The sequence below is a fragment of the Dermacentor albipictus genome, chromosome 2 (assembly GCF_038994185.2).
Source record: "Dermacentor albipictus isolate Rhodes 1998 colony chromosome 2, USDA_Dalb.pri_finalv2, whole genome shotgun sequence".
Taxonomy (NCBI): Eukaryota; Metazoa; Arthropoda; class Arachnida; order Ixodida; family Ixodidae; genus Dermacentor; species Dermacentor albipictus.
Genome location: NC_091822.1, coordinates 77,677,310 through 77,698,596, shown reverse-complemented (window position 1 = coordinate 77,698,596; position 21,287 = coordinate 77,677,310). Strand labels below are relative to the sequence as shown.

Below are 21,287 nucleotides of genomic sequence, written 5' to 3'. Positions count from 1 at the left end.
ACGGAAATGCGCACCAATCTAGTGTAGCGCCAAGCCATGCAATATGATGAAAATTGAAGCGAGCGAGAGCGTGGATGGGAGGCAAACAAAGGTATATTAGCCAGTGTAAAGGCAGACACATCCAATCCGAGACTTGTTAATGGTGAGCATGCGTCGACAATTTTACAAGTTCGGGACTGAGACAGGTGCTTTGTGGTGCCAGTTTATGTAGTTGCTCGGCCATCAAAAATTCAGAAGCTTTATTGAAGCGCTTAAGGAAAAAATGGTGCTTGTGTAGGGAAGAGACGTTGTACAATTAGAGTCTCCATTTTTGTTTTTAAATTGTCTCAAGTATGTTAACGTGGTAGGATCAATCAAATGGCAGCTACGTAGTCAGCATTGTTCTCCTTGCGAAGTGCCACCAAGCCGGCCGTCGATATGTGTTGAAATGTAAAGCACGTGCTTCAATAAATCAATGGGAACAATTGAGAAGTTTGGAGCAAATATTGCGGTTAAGAAAAGTGAACAACGTGCCGGTAACGGCCTCGAGTTGTAATATAAATTTTAAGTTGGCGACGTAAAAATTTACGGGCCGAATTTCATACTAAACACGGCGCATAAATTGTTGGAGCTTTCTAGATACGCAAGCATCCGTCTGTTAATAAAGCGTCCGTTACAAAATCAGGTTCTTTGCAAAGAATGGAGGATTTTTTTCTTTCCATAAAGTCGGTTCAGGAGAGAGAGTGACTTTTATCGTTGTAAAAAGTACGTGAGACAAGAATGTGAGACGCAACCACTGCGTTTATGGGAGTGCTACTCAGAACGATGGCTAAGGCGAGAAGATTGACGACCCACCGTAGTGGCTATGGTTTTGGGCTGCTAAGCAGACCGTCGAAAGACCGAATCCCGGCCACAGCAGCCGCATTTCGGTGGGGAAGAAATGCGAAAACACCCGTGTAGAACCCCAGCTGGTCGAAATTACCGGAGTCCCCCACAATGGCGGGCCTCATAATCAGAAAGTGCTTTTGGCACGTAAAATCCCATAATTATTTTGTTTCGGAAGATTGACGTACTGTAAGTGCGCATGTAGTATGTCCCAACGTAACAAGAGTGAAAATTTGCTTCCAGAACAACACACATGCCACCTCTGTTACCTCTAGAAGAGCTTACGAAAGGGAGCAAAGTAATAAAATTGCAAGACATTATCTGATGTGTGATGGATCTTGAGAAGAAATGAAGGGAGGGTGCAATCGCACTAACGCATTCGTTGATTTTCTTTCACTTAACTCGTTTATTTTTCTCCATGGAGACCTGGGATAGGGACACAAGTCTGTTTCCCGTGACTGCAAAATTAGCGTCTGCTGTTTCGAAGTCGGGTTTGCGTGTACGCAAAAAATATTCTGTAATGGCAACATGTCATGTGGTAGGAGAAAAGGCAAGTGTCAGAAGCAGAATAAACCATATTTATTCACCACAACCAGCATGTGGCATGCAAAAAAAGACATTTCCACGTACCAGCAGGTCGCTACCTGCTGGCTTCCTCAGTGCATGATACAAGTAAAAATAAAGGAAAAGAGAAAATAGAGTAGCATTCATTCACATGGGCGATTGCTTTAGCGCTTCCGTGTGTCCCCATATCGTTGCAATTGCGGCCCAACTTTATTTCAATACAGCATTCACCGCCATCGCTTATTAATTACACAGTCACTGCTGAGCTTTTAGTTGTCGACACTGATAATCCTGTAGATTGTACATACGTAGCGGCTGACGTCGCAGTCTCAGCTGTAGAGCCATCTTTCGTAGACGCTGAAGCTGATGTTAGCATTTCTTGCGTTTTAGTCGGGCTGTTTTCTGTGCTCCTGACTTCGGTTGAGTACTGTTGTGTAGCAGCGTTTGCCGACTGCGAGTCGTCCTGTGATGACCCAGAGGAAGTAATCGAAGACGCATGGTTGGCAGTAGTTGTCTCTTTTTCATTTTCATCTTCGTCATCACCCGCCTCCTCACTCTCTTCTCCGTAACCCTCTTCAACGTTGCCGTCGTCCCCATAGTGGTGTTCAATATGCCAATGGTTCTTTGTTTGCAAAATCTTGCAAATCTTGTACCAGTTGAATAAAATCTGGCGTCGAATACATGCAAAAGAGAAAGGTTATTAAGAAAAGACCATCGTCAACCTTTTGCTATTGTGCAGGCAAATTCACATTCACATGCTACCTTAAAATAACACGTGAAAAACAATGTATATCAGTTTATACGAACAAAATTGTTCTTTGAAAGCTGCATGTTTACGAATCTGGCGATCAAAGCTTGACCACAAGAGGAAATGTTAGCCAAAGTGTGATTTTATTGGGCTCCGAACCCAACCTTAGCGCCGGCACATGAGTGCGGCCTCACTAAATTGAACGTATCTTTTCTTATTAGAGCCGTTATGACTCAGAGAAATTGTTATAACTTACCAAATGGAGGTGCTGCCTCTTCTAGAACACAATGTACTTCATCTTTACAAATATACGTAATTAGCCCATATCAGATGCCGTCAAACGTTATGATGTCAACTGCGAGTGGCGTCGCCACGCGTTTCCGTATTGCATCTCTTCTAGCTTAGAAAACCTTTTCTCATGAAAATAGTTTTTGGTATCGCCGAAGATTAATCAATGTTACTGCTTATTAATGTCAAAATCTTAGTGACTGGTTGCAACGACTCATATATACCCACACAGAAGAACGAGGCGTCTAATTGAGCGACACAACATATACCATGAGAAGCATGTAGCCACATGCCCCGCAAGCAAGCAAAAATGCAATGGCTCATGCTTCTTTAAGGCAGAGGCTACAAGCGCTCAGCGAAGTGAAGCGAGCATTGTGTACATTGTTGGAAATCACTCACACAACACACAGAACAGGATACGTTTCAATAAACAACAAGGCCAAACAAGCATTCGAACCATCAATAAAGTATTGCATACCCTCCTCAGAAGTACAATATGACCGAGGATGCTCGTCAAGCTACAAACAATGTGCGACGTGCGAAGCGGTGGGAGCAACGCGTTCGGCCGCGAGTGCTGCTATCCCCTGCTGAGAGGACACAGCGTAAAGCCGAAAAAAAAACGTTATTGGCGCGAGTCTGACCCCGTTATACGAATGCGCGAAGCCCCAGCTATGCGTCGAAAACGAGTCGAAGAAGCCGAACTGCGAAAGTAGCAACTCGACGATGCGGGACGGTAACGTAGAAATGAGGCCGAAGTACGCACACAACAGCTCGCCACACGTGAACTCCGCCCTGCGGCTCGTTGTGTCTTGCAAAAAGTCTGACCCCTCCGATCGTATACCTTTGCGCATTACAAAGTGTGCAGCAGGCGTTCGCTTTCACGTGTTACAGCAGTGTAAGCGGCTGCTGAATTTGTATGCGTTATTCAATATTCATCGTGTGCCTTCTTTTTAGGCAAGTGGCACCGTTTTCATAGTTACGGTTATATATGATTTGTACAGTGCCATCCAAATGACGATCACCGTAATACACAACCAACAAATTCGCATGAACTCCGCTATTACCAACGTTACGTTGCCGGATTAGAAATACAGTTTCTGGTTGAACCACTAGAGTCTGTCTCACACGGTGTCACAGTTACAGTGTTAGGTTCGTTGCCCTTGTGCTTTTCTGTGGGCCTGAAATCTTGCAAGGAAAAGCCTCATTTTTTGGACAGTACAGGCAGCTGCTGTCAAGACTATGCTAATATAGGAGAGTGGTCCTGGTGTATATTTTCTGCAGCCTATTTGTGATAATATTATGTCATTTGGTCAATGTACTAGTATACAGGTGAGCCTCTGTATAATTTCTTTAAATGTAACTGTTCCTATTAGGTAACGATTAGCGGTAAATATACGATCAACAAACATCTTTTGTAATATTGCTCGTCACAGGGGTAAAAGAGCGCATATATATATATATATATATATATATATATATACACCCCACCGATGAGTATTCTTTCGTCTTAAGCTTCCTATAACAAAAACTCGCTGTTAGATCTGTAGAGGCAGTGAGATTCAATATACAATTCTATAAATTTAACAGTTATTCGATGTTTTTGGACATTACTGGTCTAAATTATCAACATTTTTCGCAGATTGGAAATGTCAACATAAGGGTCCTGAAATCTGGATCGATCTGTCCAACGCTGAGAAACATCTGCTCAAACCGTTTCTGAGGCATCTGTCAACACTTGCCAGGCCCTCATGGTTTTCTATGTGCATGGACTGCCGGAAAGCCTAAGTAGGAAGGAAGGAAGGAAGGAAAACATGAAGTGAAAAACAGAGGGATAACCAGATTAAATATCCCATTGTCTGCTCTGCACAGGGAGGTGGGTTAAGGGTGAAAAGATAAAGAAAGCAAGAGAAGAATAAAAGAAAAAGAAAACAATGGAACATTTAGTTCGCACATTCCATAGTTTTTGAATGAGTCCCGTGTTCTTTAAATAGTAATTAGGGCTTTTAAAGCAGTTTGTGCCGATGTCGCCGGGGGCCAGAGTCCAAGAATTCTGCCTTCCAAAGGGGGATAGTTGTCAATACTGTAGAGCGTGGTGATGAGGATTTTTCTTTGTGCATTGAAACGACGACAATCACACCAAAGGGGCGCTATCTTGTCTCTGCTATGCAAACTCCACAATCTGGACTTGCGGTGATTGCAATGAGGTAAGAATGCACATTGCGAAAAGCTACTCCAAGCCATAGGATACAAACGAGAGTTACATCCTGTCGTGGTAAGCCAGGTGGAAGGCGGAGCTTCAGGGCAGGATCCAGGGAATAAAGGCTTGCTTGTAGAGTTTGTTGTGCTGTCTGCTGACGTCGATTTGTTGAATGTATTTCATCAGATGAATATTGATTTTAGCTCATGATCACGGAGGTGCAGGAAAACTGACAATCACCATCGTTACACTGATCAGTTTATAATCAGCAATTTAACAACATTTGTTGTTAAATAAGAACCTCAGAAGTTATATCCAAAAAGTTTCAATCCGGTTTATTATTTGCTGCTGAATTTCTTGTGCATTACTGATGCGTTGTTACTTTTTTGGATTTTTTAACACCTAAAAAGAAAGTGCCGCAGGAAAATGTTGCAAAGAAATGGAAGAATGATACTCCACTGAAGTATGCAGGTGGTACTTCCGCATAAGTTGTGTTTTCACACCTTTAGCAACGCGTGCACCACTTCCCCATTTTTGTGACTGAAACCAATTTGTAAGCCGAAGTTAATCTACATCCGCAGTGGATTTCGTATTTTTCCGATGTTATCTCTAACAGAACGAAGACGATATTTTTAACTAGCAATGAAATGTTTTCTTCTGATGACTTCGTTGAAATCATTATTTGATGGGGCCTCTCGGAGTCGTCATTACTCCAATTGTACCAAGCACTATTCCTAGGCTATATACGGTACAGCATGCCGGCACTCTCAACCATGACACTTAGCTGTGTGCGAGCGCTGGAGAGCATTCAAGCTGAAGCATTACGCCCATGCTTGGGCCTCCCACGATGCCCGTCAACCAATGGAACAATAGCGGAAGCTCGTGCTTGTCCTGTTGGGGTGTACTTGCTCGGCGAGCCTCTTCGAATGTACCTTCGCGTGTTGACCAGACACAGGCATCATAGTCTGTCATCGCTCCCTGCCACCCACCCAGATTCCAGCTTTTCAAGGACTATATCGCGCCATCAGAGAATTATGCCATCAATAGTTTCTCCCGCCTGTATGCCGAGAGTACCCCCGTGGGTTCTGCCTAAACCTGTCGTTACATTGCAGATGTCTGGAATTACTAAAAAGTCATCCATTACATCTATTGGCCTAAGGCAACTCACCCTGTTGAACATTCTGCAGAGTACGGAGATACTGTACACGAGTATACCGATGGTTCTGTCACACCACATGCCTCCAACGCAGCCTTCATCGTTCCACATAGGATACTCGCTAGGCGGTTTAAACTAGACCATAGCTCAATATCAACTGCCGCAGAACTTGTTGCTATCCCGAAGGCACTTCAATTTCTCTCCGAGGAGCCTCCTCACGCATGGACGATATTCTGCGATTGCAAGCCAGCTCTTCAAACGATTGAGTGTGTCTTCAGACGGGGCCCGTATTATTCGATGGCTATAGAAATTACAGAGCGTCCCGAACAAGAAACTAGAAATGGCCACAATGTCACCTTCCGGCGGACACCCTCCACGCTGTGGCGTGATCGGGAACGAACAGGATGACGCTGAAGCGAAAACTGCTTTAGATAATGCTTGTGAAGTAGGCATTACGTTCTCACGAACGCACACAAAACCCTACTTCGTCGCGTAAAACGCAACTTTACGTTCGAACACTGGACCCAGCCAGATCGACGACACAAGCGATTACACAAATGGGATCAAGAAATAAAATTTCCTATGCCTCACAAGTTCAAAAATAGCCACATGAGCATGGGGCGCCGGATTCGCCTTGGTGGCCTATTCACCAACCGTTATAAACACATAATAGGTGCCAGAGATACTAGCCCAAACTGTGAATACTGTGAGGTGCCAGAAACACTTGAACATATATTTTGCGTGCATCCCGCGTACGCGCAAGAACGACAATAACTTGTCTCTTCCATTGCAAAGATCCATGGAAGACCGCTATCAGACGAGTTTCCTTTAGGTCCTTGGCCTAATGCAAACAGCGCAGCCCTGGTAACAAGTGCCGCTATAGCTTTTCTACAAGCCACTGGGCTGCACGCACGGCTTAATGATGGCTAAAGTGTGTGAATTTGTATATACGCATCTCTTCCTTATACCATCATCATTCATCAGCCCTTTCCCTCCCCTTCTCTTTTCCCCAGTGTAGAGTAGCTGGTCAGAGCAAGTTATAGCTCAGACCGACCCCTCAGCCTGTCTGTAAATAAATTGCTCTCTCTTATTTGAAGGTTATTCATGCTATTCTCTTTAAAAGCTGAAATTCTCATTTGTGAACACGATGCTGATATTATTCTGTGAAATTAGTTTATCCTTACCGGGTAGCATCGCAGTTCAGTCCGTTTCAAATACCTGTGGTGAAGGCTGTACGACCATGCTGGAAAGAACATACAGAAAGAAAAGACATGAGCAGCGTGAGTTTATCAGTTTGAGACGTAAACTAAACGTGCTTAAAAAAAATACACTTGCGTATGACGCAAGATATTTTGCAGAAAACACATGTGCAGCTTGGAGGTGTCCGTGGCTGAATGAATTAGTACTACTAATAACGAAACAAAAGAAATTGATAAATTTTACCTCACGTACAATCTTTGTCTATAAAGCGGCAATTCGCGCCTTGGTTGTGGTTGGTATTTATGTTATCAAGAAATAGGACTGCAAGATACTGAAAGCGCAACAATGGTAATGATACATCGAACATAATCTGCATATGAGACATTAGAATTCGAATGTCATAAGAAAGCATAGACAACAGGAAACATCAAATTTTTTCTGCCTTAATAATTTGATTGACACATTCCATGAGTTACTTAAGTTCATCATACGAAATGAAGGAGCAGTTGCAATACGAATTTTTTGCTCATTACAAGAGAGTTTTGTGGTATATGAGGAGCCATCGCGCTATCATAAATTCACAGAGTGGCTGACTGTTTGTCGTAAGCCAACTTTCTCGGTGAAGCCTATAGTGATATTATTAGCGCCGAAGAGATATTTAGCGTGCCGAGAAAGCAAACTAAATTGTTCCTTTTGCTTGATTTGCTGGTGCTATTTCTTACATAGTAAGCTAGGAACTACATGCTTACGTTGCTAGCTAGGAACCGTATGCAAGCATTCCGTGCATTTTCTACATAGACTCCACTAATATTTTCACTGATATGAAGAGCGTATTAGCACCACAGCATTATAGAGAAACAGGGATCAGTACTTACCTGGTGCAAGTGTAGCAACGGCCATTACGATCATAAGATGAGCGGTACGCATGCTTAAAGTACCGATGTTTCGTGGAAGCTTGGTCGAGAGAGAAGTGCGCTTGACTGAAAGGAAAATATCTTAAACGCGACATCTGTTGCGTACCCTTCTTATTTACACGCCGACTGCCCATCACAAAACCAGTTTCTGCATGAAAAGCACATATATTTCAAAACCGCTTTCGACTGCAAGCGCGTCAAACAGGAGATGAAGAAACAAAGTCGCGCTGACGTTTGCTTCCACACTGAATGAATGTGACAGCAATAATTTTAAAGCGCGTAGCAACTAGCTGGCCTTGCGCTTTGAAAGACGCTGTCATGTCATGAACTGTTATGCACTCGCATACCTCGATTTCTCGGACTTGTGACTTGATGTGGACTCCTCTCGGGAAACAATGACGTATATAGGACGCTGAATTAGCATACCTATCGTGTCTTATGCAAGTACTTGCACACTTGGTTACTGGCGCAGTTCTCAGTTTTCAGGAAGCAAGGTTTGCTTTCACAAATTATTTTTCAAGTTACTTTGCCGAATTTCCTATAATCATTGTCTGTTGATTGCCTGTTTAGCCCTTTCCCGTTCCCCCAACGCCGTGTAGCAAGTAAGAACATTGACGCAGGCCGACCTCTCAGACATTCTAACATAATCACTACATCTCTCTCTTGTCTGTTTAGTTATTTATGTTTAGTTCAGTCATTTAGGTAATCTCAGCAGCAATATAATTGAATTTCGGGTTAATTAAGGCATTAAGGCGTTCAGATGACGGTCCCCAATTACCAGAATTTGTCAGGACCCTCGATAAAGGTTGCATGAATAAAAATTATATCAGTTTTAGCATCAGTAAGAACAATGGAATAATCATGTATGAAATACCCTAAGTATAAAATAATGAGCACACACACGCACACAAACACACACACACACACACACACATATATATATATATATATATATAGGAGGTTTATATACTTGCGGGCTACTTTCTGTGTAGAGAGGGTGTATTGGGGCGCTACCGATGGTCCTCAGCGTCATGACCATGATGGTGATGAAGCCTCAATCAACAGCACAAACCAACTATGGGGGATGGGCCACGAATCTGGTGGTAACATGATTGAAAAAATAAAAGAAATTGGTTAATAAATAATTAGCACAAAAAGTAAAGTAAATTTATAATCCAAGATGAAAAATAAACTGTGAATACATGAGTAAAAGTAGTGATCAATGCTATAGTAAGCTTTGCGTTCTTAGGAATACTAAGAAAGAAAGAGAATAGAAAAGCATATGCTTAAACTTGAGTAAGGTAAATTTTTTTACTAATAATACTAGTGGGATTTAAACTCTACATTTGTGATTTTCATTTTTGAATTTTCTAAACTGAGTAGAAGTAAATCAATTGTGGTAACGAAGAACTATCAACAAGGCATTATTTTTGTCCCACAAAGAAAATTATAAATGGCTAGGCAAATGTTCCTGTGGCTGTATCCCAATACTGTTGCTCCAAGGGAGAGACTAACAGTGCTGTTTAAAGGCAATCCTAAATGTTGAAGTGGGATCTCTAGACATAGTTTTCGATGAGCAGAAAACCGCCGACAGGATAATAAAAAAATGATCTATAGATTCCGAATCATTGCAGAGGTAGCATAGATGGGATAATTCCAGACCATGTACAACTGTGCAAGTAAAAATTAAGTGTTGGAATACAGCAACGCAGCCTAGTAAATGAAACTTCAAATTTCCGGTTAGGACAACAGTTCCCTTTCCAAGAATAATTTAAGTGCAAAAAATCTGTACATTTTGCTAATGACAAGGCTTTTTTGTCTTCGCTCAAAGAAAATTGTCTATATCTGGCTGCAGTGATGTGCGCCGTTGCCAGCAGCACAGATAGCACAGGACCTGCTAAAGAAGCTCGTGCTAAGAAATCGGCAATTTCATTAATATGAAAGTGTCGGTGGCCTGGGACCCATACCATATGAAATAAACGCAAATGAGGAGGAGCTAATATATAAAATGTGTTCAATGTTGTCGACTTTGTAGGCGCAGTAAAAGCGCTGCATACAGATAGAGAATGTGTAACGATAGTAACTCTTGCAGTATGAAGGGGTAATTTCCTCAAGGCAAGAACTATTACCAAAAGTTCGGCATGCAAAACTGATGTGTAATCTGGTAGGCGAAGTGAAAAATACCAATCGAGGGATGGTGAGTAGATACCCACGCCTGCCATCTCTTCACACGAAGAAGCATCAGTCGCTATAACATTTATTTTTAAACGGGCCAAATATTCTTGTAAGCGGTCAATCAAATATGCTGTGGGCAGACATTTTGCACTCTTAGGAAAAATGTCTGCAAATTAAATTTTCGGCGATCCTGGAGACCTATGAAGCGGAATTATTTCTCTAAGGTTAACACTTAAAGGTGTTAATTGTGCTTGCACAAATACTGCTTGTGGGGTATGCAATCGTGACCACGTGTTCTCAAAGAGTGGATTTGGTTCACTAATAAATGTATATTCTCCCCGTCATAGCGAAGATTCATAAGCTCTTAAGTAGGTTTGAACTGTAAGCATGCGGAATCGCGCGTGAAGAGTAGGTAGGCGTGCTTCCTGGTGTAATACATTATTAGCAACAAATTTAGAGAGACCTAAACATAGTCGAAGAGCTTCTTTTTCTAACAGAACAAGGGGTCTCAATTTATATTTTGCACTTCCGGAGAATAAAACACAGCCAAATTCTAGAATCGGTAGTACATACATATGATAACTCATAATTAGTGCGTCACTTCGCATAGCAGAACGACGGTTACTGATTCCACGTAGTAAACCTACGGCTCGTGTCCCCTTCATTCCAATATTTCATATGTGAGAACTACAGTTATGTTTCCCTCATATATAATACTCAAATATTTAAGCGACTCTACCTAGGAATGGTTCTCTGTTCATCTGCTAATGATACCTGTAACGGCCCGGAAAGCGGAAAAACAAGGTCTGCACTTTGTTTACGTTAAGTGACAGATGCAGATTGTGAAGCCACGTCTGTAGAATACAGAGGTACATTTGCAAGGACAGGTGAAGACAATTGATGTCTCTGCTGTCGCGAAAAATGCAATGTCATCTGCATAGACATGCCGATTCACATCCTGGTGCAGAGGTACTAATCTCATCAATAGCTTAAATAGTGCAGGAGACAGAACAGCCCCCTGGGACACCCCTCTTATCTGATCGAACTTTCTTGAAGAAAAGCCGTTTCGAAAACAATGAAATTTTCTGGTTCGTAGAAATTAAAAAAAAATCTATGCTGTTTTTGTAGGAAAATTGTAGGACTGTAATTTGTCCAGAAGTAGAGAGTACTCAACGCTGTCGTAAGCTTTTGCGATGTCAAGAGTCACTAAAGCACTACGTTCAGTTGAGGATACGTTATTGCTAGGGGACCGTCTTCTTCCCTCTCTTGCCCCATGCCCCACTACTGCTGGTGGCACATACCCAAGTCATAAAAAACATTCACGCTTGTGCCCCATCCCCCCGCGCAGACGGAGCCTGCCGGGCAAGTCAGACAGCATCTCGAGGGGTGCAGGGCTTCAAGGGGGAAAATGAGTCTCTTCGGTCTTTGAAGAGCGTCGACGATTTGAAAGGAGACGCGCTATGCGGCACATTAGTTCGCTTATACGGCCTAACACAAAGTAAGGTCCAACATAGTGCGCCAGTAGTTTTTCGCACAACCCACGTTTTCTGGTAGGCGTGCACAGCCACACTAAGTCACCTGGATTATATGTGGCATGTCGGTGCCGACAGTCGTCACGTGTTTTCGAGCGATCTTGAGAAGCACGAGTGCGCAAATAAGCAAGGCGGAGGGCGTCTTCTGCACAACAGATGGTCTCAGATATGCAGGCATCATTGTGGCTCATAAATGGGAAGATCGTATCAAGCGTATAGCCTGACGACCGAGCGTAACGGAGAAGGAAAGGGCTGTAGCCGGCAGTTTCGTGGAAGCGGTGTTAAATGCATAAGTAACGAAAGGCAGGACACTATCCCAATTCTTTTGATCCGTCCAGATGTACATGGACAACATGTTCGTGAGAGTTCTGTTGGTGCGTTCCGTAAGGGCGTTTGTTTGTGAATTGTACGGCGTATAGTGTCGAAAACTTGATCCACATAGACCAAGCACCACTTCAACCACATCTGCAGTAAACTGTCACCCACGATCGCTAATAACAACTTTATGAGGACCATGTCGGAGAATGATAAAATGTAGAAAGAAGAGGCATACGTCGGCTGCAGTAGCCGATAGCATTGCAGCCGTCTCACAGTAGCGTGTCAGGCGTTCAGTGCGCGCTACAATCAAAAGATTTCCGTTAAAGAACCGTGGAAACAGGCCGCGAAAGTTGATGTCCACTTGCTCGAATGGAGTGCTTGGGGGTGGCACAGGATGCACTCAACCAGGAGGAGTACTTGTGGGACGTTTGCGACGTTCACCTTCATTGCAGCTTGACACGTACTGCTGCATCGTCTGACGCATCAAGTAAAACTCGTGCTTGGGCTAGTTGGTTCATGCTTGAGGTAGTAAAGGCAAGGCGCAGAAGACAAGGACTCAAGAAGAAGAACACAAACGACAGAACCGGCGCGGGTCCTGTTGTTTGTGTTCTTCTTGAGTCCTAGTCTTCTGCACCTTGCCTTTACTACTTCAAGTCTGACGCATATTGGGCCAGTAAAATCTTTCTGGAAGATGGCAAACCGTTCTAGCTGCTCCAAAATGACCGTAGGTTGGTTCGTCATGCATAGCCCGCAAAATTGAAGTACGCAGACTTTTCGGGACCACCAGGAGATATCGTGAGTCAATGGTAGAATAGTCCTTTTTTGTATAGAAACCCATTATGTGTGCAAAAACGATTGGCTGATGATTTCTGTTTGGCAGCGAGCAGTTGTAATAAAGTGTCGTCATTTTGCTGCTCAGTCTTAAGGGTATTGAGATTAGGAAATGCGGGCTCCAAGGATACGATGTAGTTGTCAAAATTGTCCCCGTGACAGTCCGTCGTGCGAAGCTGTACCCACGACAGGCAGTTGGCGTTGGCGTGCCGTCGGCCGCTTTTATTGGCAACGGTGAAATCGTACTCCTGTAGACGGGGTGCCCAACGTGCAAGCTGAACAGATGGATCAAGCAGATTGACGAGCCAGCACAAAGAGTGATCGTCTGTGACGATGGTGAAAGGGCGTCCGTGCAGGTATGGCCTAAGGCGCTGCACTGCAAAAATCACCACGAATCATTCCTGTTCTGTGATGGTGTAATTGTGCTAAAGCTTGATTAGAGAGCGACTTGCGTACAGTACAGACGTGTTCCTTGGTGTCGAAGCGTTGAATAAGAACAGCTCCGACACAAATACCGCTAGCATCCGTGCGGATTTCGGTGGGAGCCAAGGGGTCAAATTGTTTGAGAACTGGATGGTACGTCAAACGGAACTTGACGAAAAGCACACGCGCATTCTGGGGTTCAGTCAAAGTGAACGCTTTTCTTAAGTAAACAGGTCAGTGGATGGGCGATGTGAGTAAATACGGGAATAAACCTAACGAAGTATGAGGAAAGGCCCAAGAAGCTTCGTAGCTCTTTTACTGAGCGAGGTTGCTGAAAGTCTTCGACCACAGCCACTAAGCTGGATCAGGTCTTATGCCCTCTTTGTCGACGCGGTGGCCTAGAACTAGTGTTTGGCGTTCTCTAAAGCGACATGTCTTGGAGTTTAGTAACAAGCGTGCTTTGCCTAGGCACTCTAGCGCAAGACTGAGGCGAGCGTTGTGTTCACTAAATGTGCGTCCAAAAATCACGACATCATTCAGATAACACATGCCGACTTCGCACTTCAAACAACGCAGAATTTTGTCCATGGAGCGCTCAAAGCTTTCAGGCGCGTTACACGACCCATACGGCATCACATTAAATTCTATAAGTCCATCTGGTGTACCGAATGCTGTTTTTTTTTGTCTGCCTTGTGCATCGCGATCTGCCAGTATCTGGACCGCAAGTTTACATTTGAAAAGTATCAGGACGAAGAAAGGCAATCTATAGCATCATCAATCCGTAGCAAAGAGTACACGTCTTTTTTGATAACGGTGTTCAGCCGGCAGCAGTCGACGCCAAATCACCATGTGCCATCGTTCTTTGTTACTAGAATTACTGGGGCAAGCGGGATAGCCGAAAGTGGACGCGCAGGAGCCCGAATGGTGAGACTAGAAATGAAATAGACTTTGTATTCTGCGCTAACCCTGGCCTCATACAAGATATGGACATGCTCAGCAAGGTGCGCTACAGTGACCATAGGATGGTAAGAACTCGAATTAGCCTAGACTTAAGGAAGGAACGGAAGAAACTGGTACATGAGAAGCCGATCAATGAGTTAGCGGTAAGAGGGAAAATAAAAGCATTTCAGATTAAGCTACAGAACAGGTATTCGACCTTGGCTCAAAAAGAGGACCTTAGTCTTGAAGATATGAACGACAATCTTATGAGCATCATTGAGGAATGTGCAATAGAAGTTGGTGCTAACTCCATTAGACAGGATGTCACTAAGCTATCGCAGGACACGAAAGAGCTGATCAAGAAACGCCAATGTATGAAAGCGCCTAACCCTACAGCTAGAATAGAACTGGCAGAACTTTCCAAGTTAATCAACAAGCGTAAGAGAGCTGACATAAGGAAGTATAATATGGATAGAATTGAACATGCTCTCATGAACGGAGGAAGTCTAAAAGCAGTGAATAAGAAACTAGGAATAGGCAAGAATCAGATGTATTCGTTAAGAGACAAAGCCAGCAATATCATACTAATATGGATGAGATCGATCAAGTGGCTGAGGAGGTCTATAAAGATTTATACAGTACCAGTGGCACCCACGGCGGTAATGGAAGAGATAATATTCCAGAGGAATTTGAAATCCCACAAGTAACGCCGGAAGAAGTAAAGAAAGCCTTGGGAGCTGTGCCAAGAGGGAAGGCAGCTGGGGAGGATCGGTTAACAGCAGATTTGTTGAGGGATGCTGGGCAGATTGTTCAAGAAAAACTGGCGACCCTGTATACGCAATGCCTCATGACTTCGAGCGTACCGGAATCTTGGAAGCACGCTAACATAATCCTAATCCATAAGAAAGGGGATGCCAAAGACTTGAAAAATTTTAAACCGGTCAGCTTACTGTCTGCTGGCTACAAAGTATTTACTAAGCTAATTGCAAATAGAATCAGCAACACCTTAGACTTCGGTCAACCAAAGGACCAGGCAGGATTTCGTAAAGGCTACTCAACAACAGACCAAATTCACACTATCAATCACGTGATAGAGAAATGTGCGGAATATAACCAACCCTTACATATAGCTTTCATTGATTACGAGAAAGCATTTGATTCAGTCGAAACTTCAGCAGTCATGGAGGCATTACGGAATCAGAGTGTAGACGAGCCGTATGTAAAAATACTGAAATATATATATAGCGCCTCCACAGCTACCATAGTCCTTCATAAAGAAAGCAACAAAATCCCAATAAAGAAAGGCGTCAGGCAGGGTGAGGCGATCTCTCCAATGCTATTCACAGCGTGTTTACAGGAGGTATTCAGATTGAGATTGGGATTCGGAGGATTGGGGAGAATTGGGGATAAGAGTTAATGGAGAATACCTTAGTAACTTGCGATCCGCTGGCGATATTGCCTTGCTTAGTAACTCGTGGAACCAACTGCAATGCTGCTCACTGACCTGGAGAGGCAAAGCAGAAGGGTAGGAATAAAATTTATCTGCACAAAACTAAAGTAATGTTTAACAGGCTCGGAAGAAACAGCAGTTTACGATATGTACATGACCGGGGTATTTGGAGAGGTATGGGAGAAACCTTTGCCGTGCATTGGTCGTAACCAGGCTGATGATGATGATGACTGGGGCTGCCCACGGAATATTCGACTCTTGGATAAGGTTTTTTGTAGCATGTCGAGGACATGATCAGTGATCATCTTGCGCTCCGAAGGTGATGCCCGGTATGGCTTTTGCCGCAGAGGCTGGTGACATACCGTGTCTATGCGATGCTGTACACGAGAAGGGGGAAAGGACGGCGGAGTGTCGTGCTGGGAAAAGTCGAACACTGCGAAGTGTTTATCATAGCCATCATGGAAGTGTCCGTGGCACATGCATCCGAATGGGACTCATCCTTAGCATTGGGGGGGGGGGGGGGGGGCTTCTGCACGGATAGTGAATGTCAATACTTTATGTTCACAAATAGACGCAAGTTTTAGACTCTCCGGTGTTATCGTAGGTTCATTGGATGAATTTATCGTTCATAAGACAGCACGCCCGTTGATAACCAACAGCGTACAGTAGGGCACTTGAATTTTATTTTTAGTGCAACTATTGTGAACGGGCACAAAGGTAGCGTCGAATGTTGTTTCGGTTGTAAGAAAGCAGGCGTCCGGGACACATTTGGCAGGCAACGGCAGTGCGACGGTTTCTGCGGACACACAAAGGGCGCTTTCGTAACACGGCTGGTGTTCCACAACTACGGCGGGAAGGCGCGAATATACTGTAATTTCTCCTGTTCGGCGATTGGCATTGGTTGACATTTAGTTGAGAGTTAGCGATCGTCCTGTCTGGTCCTTTCTGTGTCTGTGTTTCACTTCGCGCTAGAAGCCAAAATCATGGAACCACCCTGCTTCAGAAAAACGAGGCCAGAATGGCGTCATGGATAGCATGAGGTAAAACTACGAAATCATCGTTAAATGTTTCACAACCCACGCTAACTGCTGCATTGCACACGCATGCAGGGTGCAATAGTTCTCCAATCACTTTACGAAACACATCAGCATGGTCCAATGAACACAGCACTTTCCGTCCTAGCAGGCCTTTGAATGCGTAACTCAATGCGGAAACGGTCGTTTCAGTGTCCACTAATGCCATTTTTCAGACACTGTCTACACGTACACAAACGTTATTTATAAACATGCAAATTGGGGGACGTATTTCTGTCATAATCGAAGACTGTCCAGCGGCCTCACCTCCAACTACCGCGCTGACTAGTTTTCCGGCGAAGGCGACGCGCAGCGGTGCGGAGGGGACGTTGACCGGCTTACGTGAGGGACAAGCGGTGGTGTGAAGCTTCGATGAGAGGCCGATGAACGGTTTCGTAACGTTATCAGCGTCTCGTTGGACTTACCGCGTGGTTATGCTTACGCACGGTTAACGCATTGTTGGTCAGGTATTGTTTATTGGTCGTACCTCGGTGGCTGGTGGCGCTGCGGGGCCACGTTGCAGTACCTGGCGATGTGGACCACGATACCACAGTTGTAGCACAAGGGCAGAGGACGCTCGACGAAATGCCGCTCAAAGCGCTCAGTCTCCAGAGGTCGTCGAACTGGGTACGGCACTTTAGTATGCTGGACAGGAACCGTCCGCCTTTGTGCGTCAAGACTGGGGTGAAATCGTTGCCTATATCGCTGTTCGGACGGATACATCTGCGGATGTGACCGCGTCGTTCCAGCCACATCGACGCCCTTGACACACACAGACGGTGGCAAACTAGCACATCGGGCTGCGGGCGCTGAGTGATATACTGGGTACGTAGCCGACTGTTGAACTGTGTTGCGCACTAGTTCATTGTATCGCCGCAGTTCTTCGTGTACTATTTCCTGAATAGTAGAGGCAAGGTTAGTAGACAGACTCGTATCAACGCTGGTGACAATTGTCATGTTTGCCAGTCGTCCAAATTTGGGCGCAATACCACGTGTCTTAAATGTCTCAAATGTAAAGTAGTGAAGCAAGACATCTGAGGCAGACGTGAGGCCTTCTCTACCTATCAGATAATTGTAGACGTCTTTTGGGATGCCTCTCAGAAGATGTCCGACTCGGTCTCCCTCAGACATCTGCGAGTTTACGATCTTGCACAACTTGAGTATTTCTTGTATATAGGTAGTACCTGTCTCTGTCGGAGTTTGAGTTCTTTGGGCAAGTGTACTCTCCCCATGTTTCCTTTTGGCATCATAGTCACCAAAACATTTTCGCATTTCCTCGACAAAGAGTTCCCACCTTGCTAAGGAGCATTCGTGATTCTCGAACGACATCAGTGTGGTCTCTTTCAAAAATAGGACGACGTTGTCAAGCTTCGTGACCGACTTCCAGTGGTTATATCGGCTCACCCAATTGCGTGCGTAAGCCACTCGTCCACGTCTTCCCCCGTTCTTCCCGCGTACGAGCGTGGTTGCATGTAATGGTGCGATGCAGCAGGAGGCCTTCGCCTTTGCGCGGTTGCAACTGGCTCCGGGTCTAGTCCGCCATTCTGTGGTATGATGACTTGCCGTCGCGAGACTGGCTAGATGGCGGTTCCGGCGAAGTTCATGCAGTTGCGACTCCGTAGTACGGCGACGTAGTGCACGCAGCACCTCCACCACTATCCTATGGTTTACTCTCTGTGTAGAGAGGGTTTATTGGGACGTAACCACCAGTCATGAGCGCCAGCCGAGGCTCCATTATCGCTGGGCCGACGTCTTATTCTTCCCTCTCTTACCTCTTGTCCCACTACTGCTGGCGGCACATACCGAAATCATAAGAGACCTCCACGCTTGTAACAATATGTATATATATTCTGAATGAGAAAGAAGTATAACTAGAACAATCAGTATATTGTGATATACACAATTCCAGTTTTTAAACTGAAGATGCACCAGAACAGCAAATTTGCCAAAATTGCTTTTAATGAATAAATGAACAAACGTAAAAAACTTTGTATTTTAAATACATGGCAAAATGATTCCACTTTGTCATTACACAGGCGGATGGTCATTTATAGTAATTAACAGAAACCTTTGAGAAAAAGTATAGTTAGCAGAAAACCGGGCACAGAAAGCAATTAATAAACGCTTAGAATCAGTGAATTTTCTTGAAAATTTATTATATCTATAGATGGAATAACCAAACTAGGCTAAAATAAAATTATTACCAGCTGGAAAAATATTGCTCCAATGAAGCAGGCCAGTCACACTTCTGCCGCGATGACAATGTTCAACAATCCGAAGAGCCCTGTTTTCTAAATGGTGAAGACATGAAAGATGAAACTGATAAGTATTTTCCCATAATATAATGCCCTAACTGGTTCGGCTACGTATGAAAGCAAAGTAAAGACAATGCAAATGTGACCGCATAAATATGACCATGCTGTAAACATCGCACGAATGCCGAATGCTGCATCTTTTCAATGTGAGCAATATGGTTAGCGACCTTCACATTACCGTCGAGGTGAACTCGAAAGAGTGATAGAGGAATACAGATACTAATCAAATGCTTGTCAATTCTGATGCTACCCAATGAGATTACCTTACATTGACGTGATTAGAAAACTAGAAATTAAGGAATATTTGGATGATTAAGTAAAAAATGGCTGTGGCTTAGCTAAGGTTAAGCCCAAGATGCGAAGCATACTAGCCTTTATTTTAGTTGTTGAACCACTGTTTAGCCTGGTGAACTGCTGTTGCTTGGCTATATTTGGTTCGGCTAGACGAAGAAACAACTCATGCGTTACTCTGCTTCGCCTTCAAGAGTGGAACGCGACAGCGTTCCCGTCGACCCGCCAAGGGGTGTAAGACAATGGGCTACGGCGCAGCGACTACGCGCCCCGCATTGGACGCGGTGAGCGTCGAGCAACGCAGCGCTCGGCGCGGCAACGAAATGTGCGCCTGAGCAAGCGACGCACGCCTGAGCCTTAGAAACAGCTCGTTTCTAAGGCAACACCGCATTCACTAGAGGCGCTTTTGTACCGCTTTGAAGCATCGTACTCGTGGCTCAGTGGTAGCGTCTCCGTCTCACACTCCGGAGACCCTGGCTCGATACTTACCCAGCCCATCTTGCAAGAGTTGAGCCAAAGCCACCTAGAAAATCAGTCTCTGTAGCACGCCACAACCTTTGCTTCTCATTCCAACGAGCAGCTCTGTCTCCAGGAGGCATCTCACCTCGTGAGTGTCTAGCAGAGGCAAGCGCAGTTGCTTATATACCGCCTCGACGCCGCGAGCGACGGCGCGAGTTGGAGCCCCGTTTCTCCTCTGTCGTGACGTCACGGTGTCACGTGGTATTGAAGGCGACACCGCCGCGCCTGAGGAGCTGGGTTGAGTTCTCGTAATATGCTTCGCATAATAATTTAGTGAAGCCACTTCTACGTGCTACAAGAATACCGTTCAATTTATTTCTAACATCGGTAATACACGTATCAGGAAAAGAAATAGTCGCTTCGTCGGGATATGAAACGCAACGAGCTATATTCATACTGTCAGGAAGATCATCGATGTGAAGTTAAAATGTAGCGGACCAGGCAGCGCCCCTTGAGGCACTGCTTGAATAATTGTTTTGTACCGGAGAAAAAGCTTGGTAAGTTGACCGTGTGCTTCTGTTGATTAAGGAGAGTTTCAATAACATCAGGCTGGACCATTTAAATAACATCAGGCTGCACCATCAATACCATACTCTTCGAGCCTGTCAGACAGGACGAGATGAGTAATGATGTCAAATGCCTTTGGGAAATCCAAGAAATCGAGCAAACCACACATATTAAATCAGCAGAGTGGTAATGTATACAATTTCGGAAAGCTGGACAACTTTATTAGAGCTGCCCGCGCCAACGCCAAACTGGCATGATTTGTGAAAAAAATTGCATGTGTTTTTTGAGCAAAATATAAATAATCTTTCAATAACTTGACTATTGGTATCATAGATAATTGAGTCAACCAAATTTGTTTATCAAAAGTCATAGTTACAAAAAATATAAGCACTCTACTATGCACAAGCGCCTATGAACCAATCTGCAGTAGATAAAACATGAATTTATACCTAAAGTTTAATATGATATGGCTTACAAATAGACGACCAAACTTATTTACCAACTTAAAGGTATCACCTGCTTCCTCGGGGAAAACAGCGTCTGAGCTATTTCCTACAGTTATTAGAGATACCAAATTGACGTGTTTGAAATACATAGAGACTTGCAAATATTCGTTATCCACTAATTAAGCGTTCAGAAAAAAGCCTAATGTTGTATGTCATAGATTTACACGTCTCGGAATAAGTGTGAACACCTCTCGTTCTTCTGCCATGGTAACACCATGCTTGTTAACAAACCAGATATCGAAACGAATCGTTACAGTTTTACTTTGTGCTGACGTTACAAGAACTAGCTCGCGTGTTTTAAGCGGTCAGGTACACTCACTGAGCACATCAAAAGATCAAACTAATATGTTTCACTAAACCATAACAATCTCTGGGAAGGGGTTTTGGAACTGATCATGTCAGCTTGGAAAAAAAAATCATGCTGCCTATGTTTTCCAATGTTCACAAAACATTGCGTTGATATAGAGCAAAGTTCAG

General features: G+C 44.2%; 1 long non-coding RNA gene across 1 annotated transcript; it reads right to left on the bottom strand.

The window, feature by feature from the left end:
• Positions 1 to 1,421: 1,421 nt before the first annotated feature.
• Positions 1,422 to 8,052, bottom strand: LOC135918813 (uncharacterized). Its single transcript, XR_010569779.1, has 3 exons — positions 7,893 to 8,052; positions 7,002 to 7,060; positions 1,422 to 2,095 (listed from the first exon to the last, which is right to left on the bottom strand). It is a non-coding gene; the product is annotated as an uncharacterized lncRNA (long non-coding RNA).
• Positions 8,053 to 21,287: the final 13,235 nt, after the last annotated feature.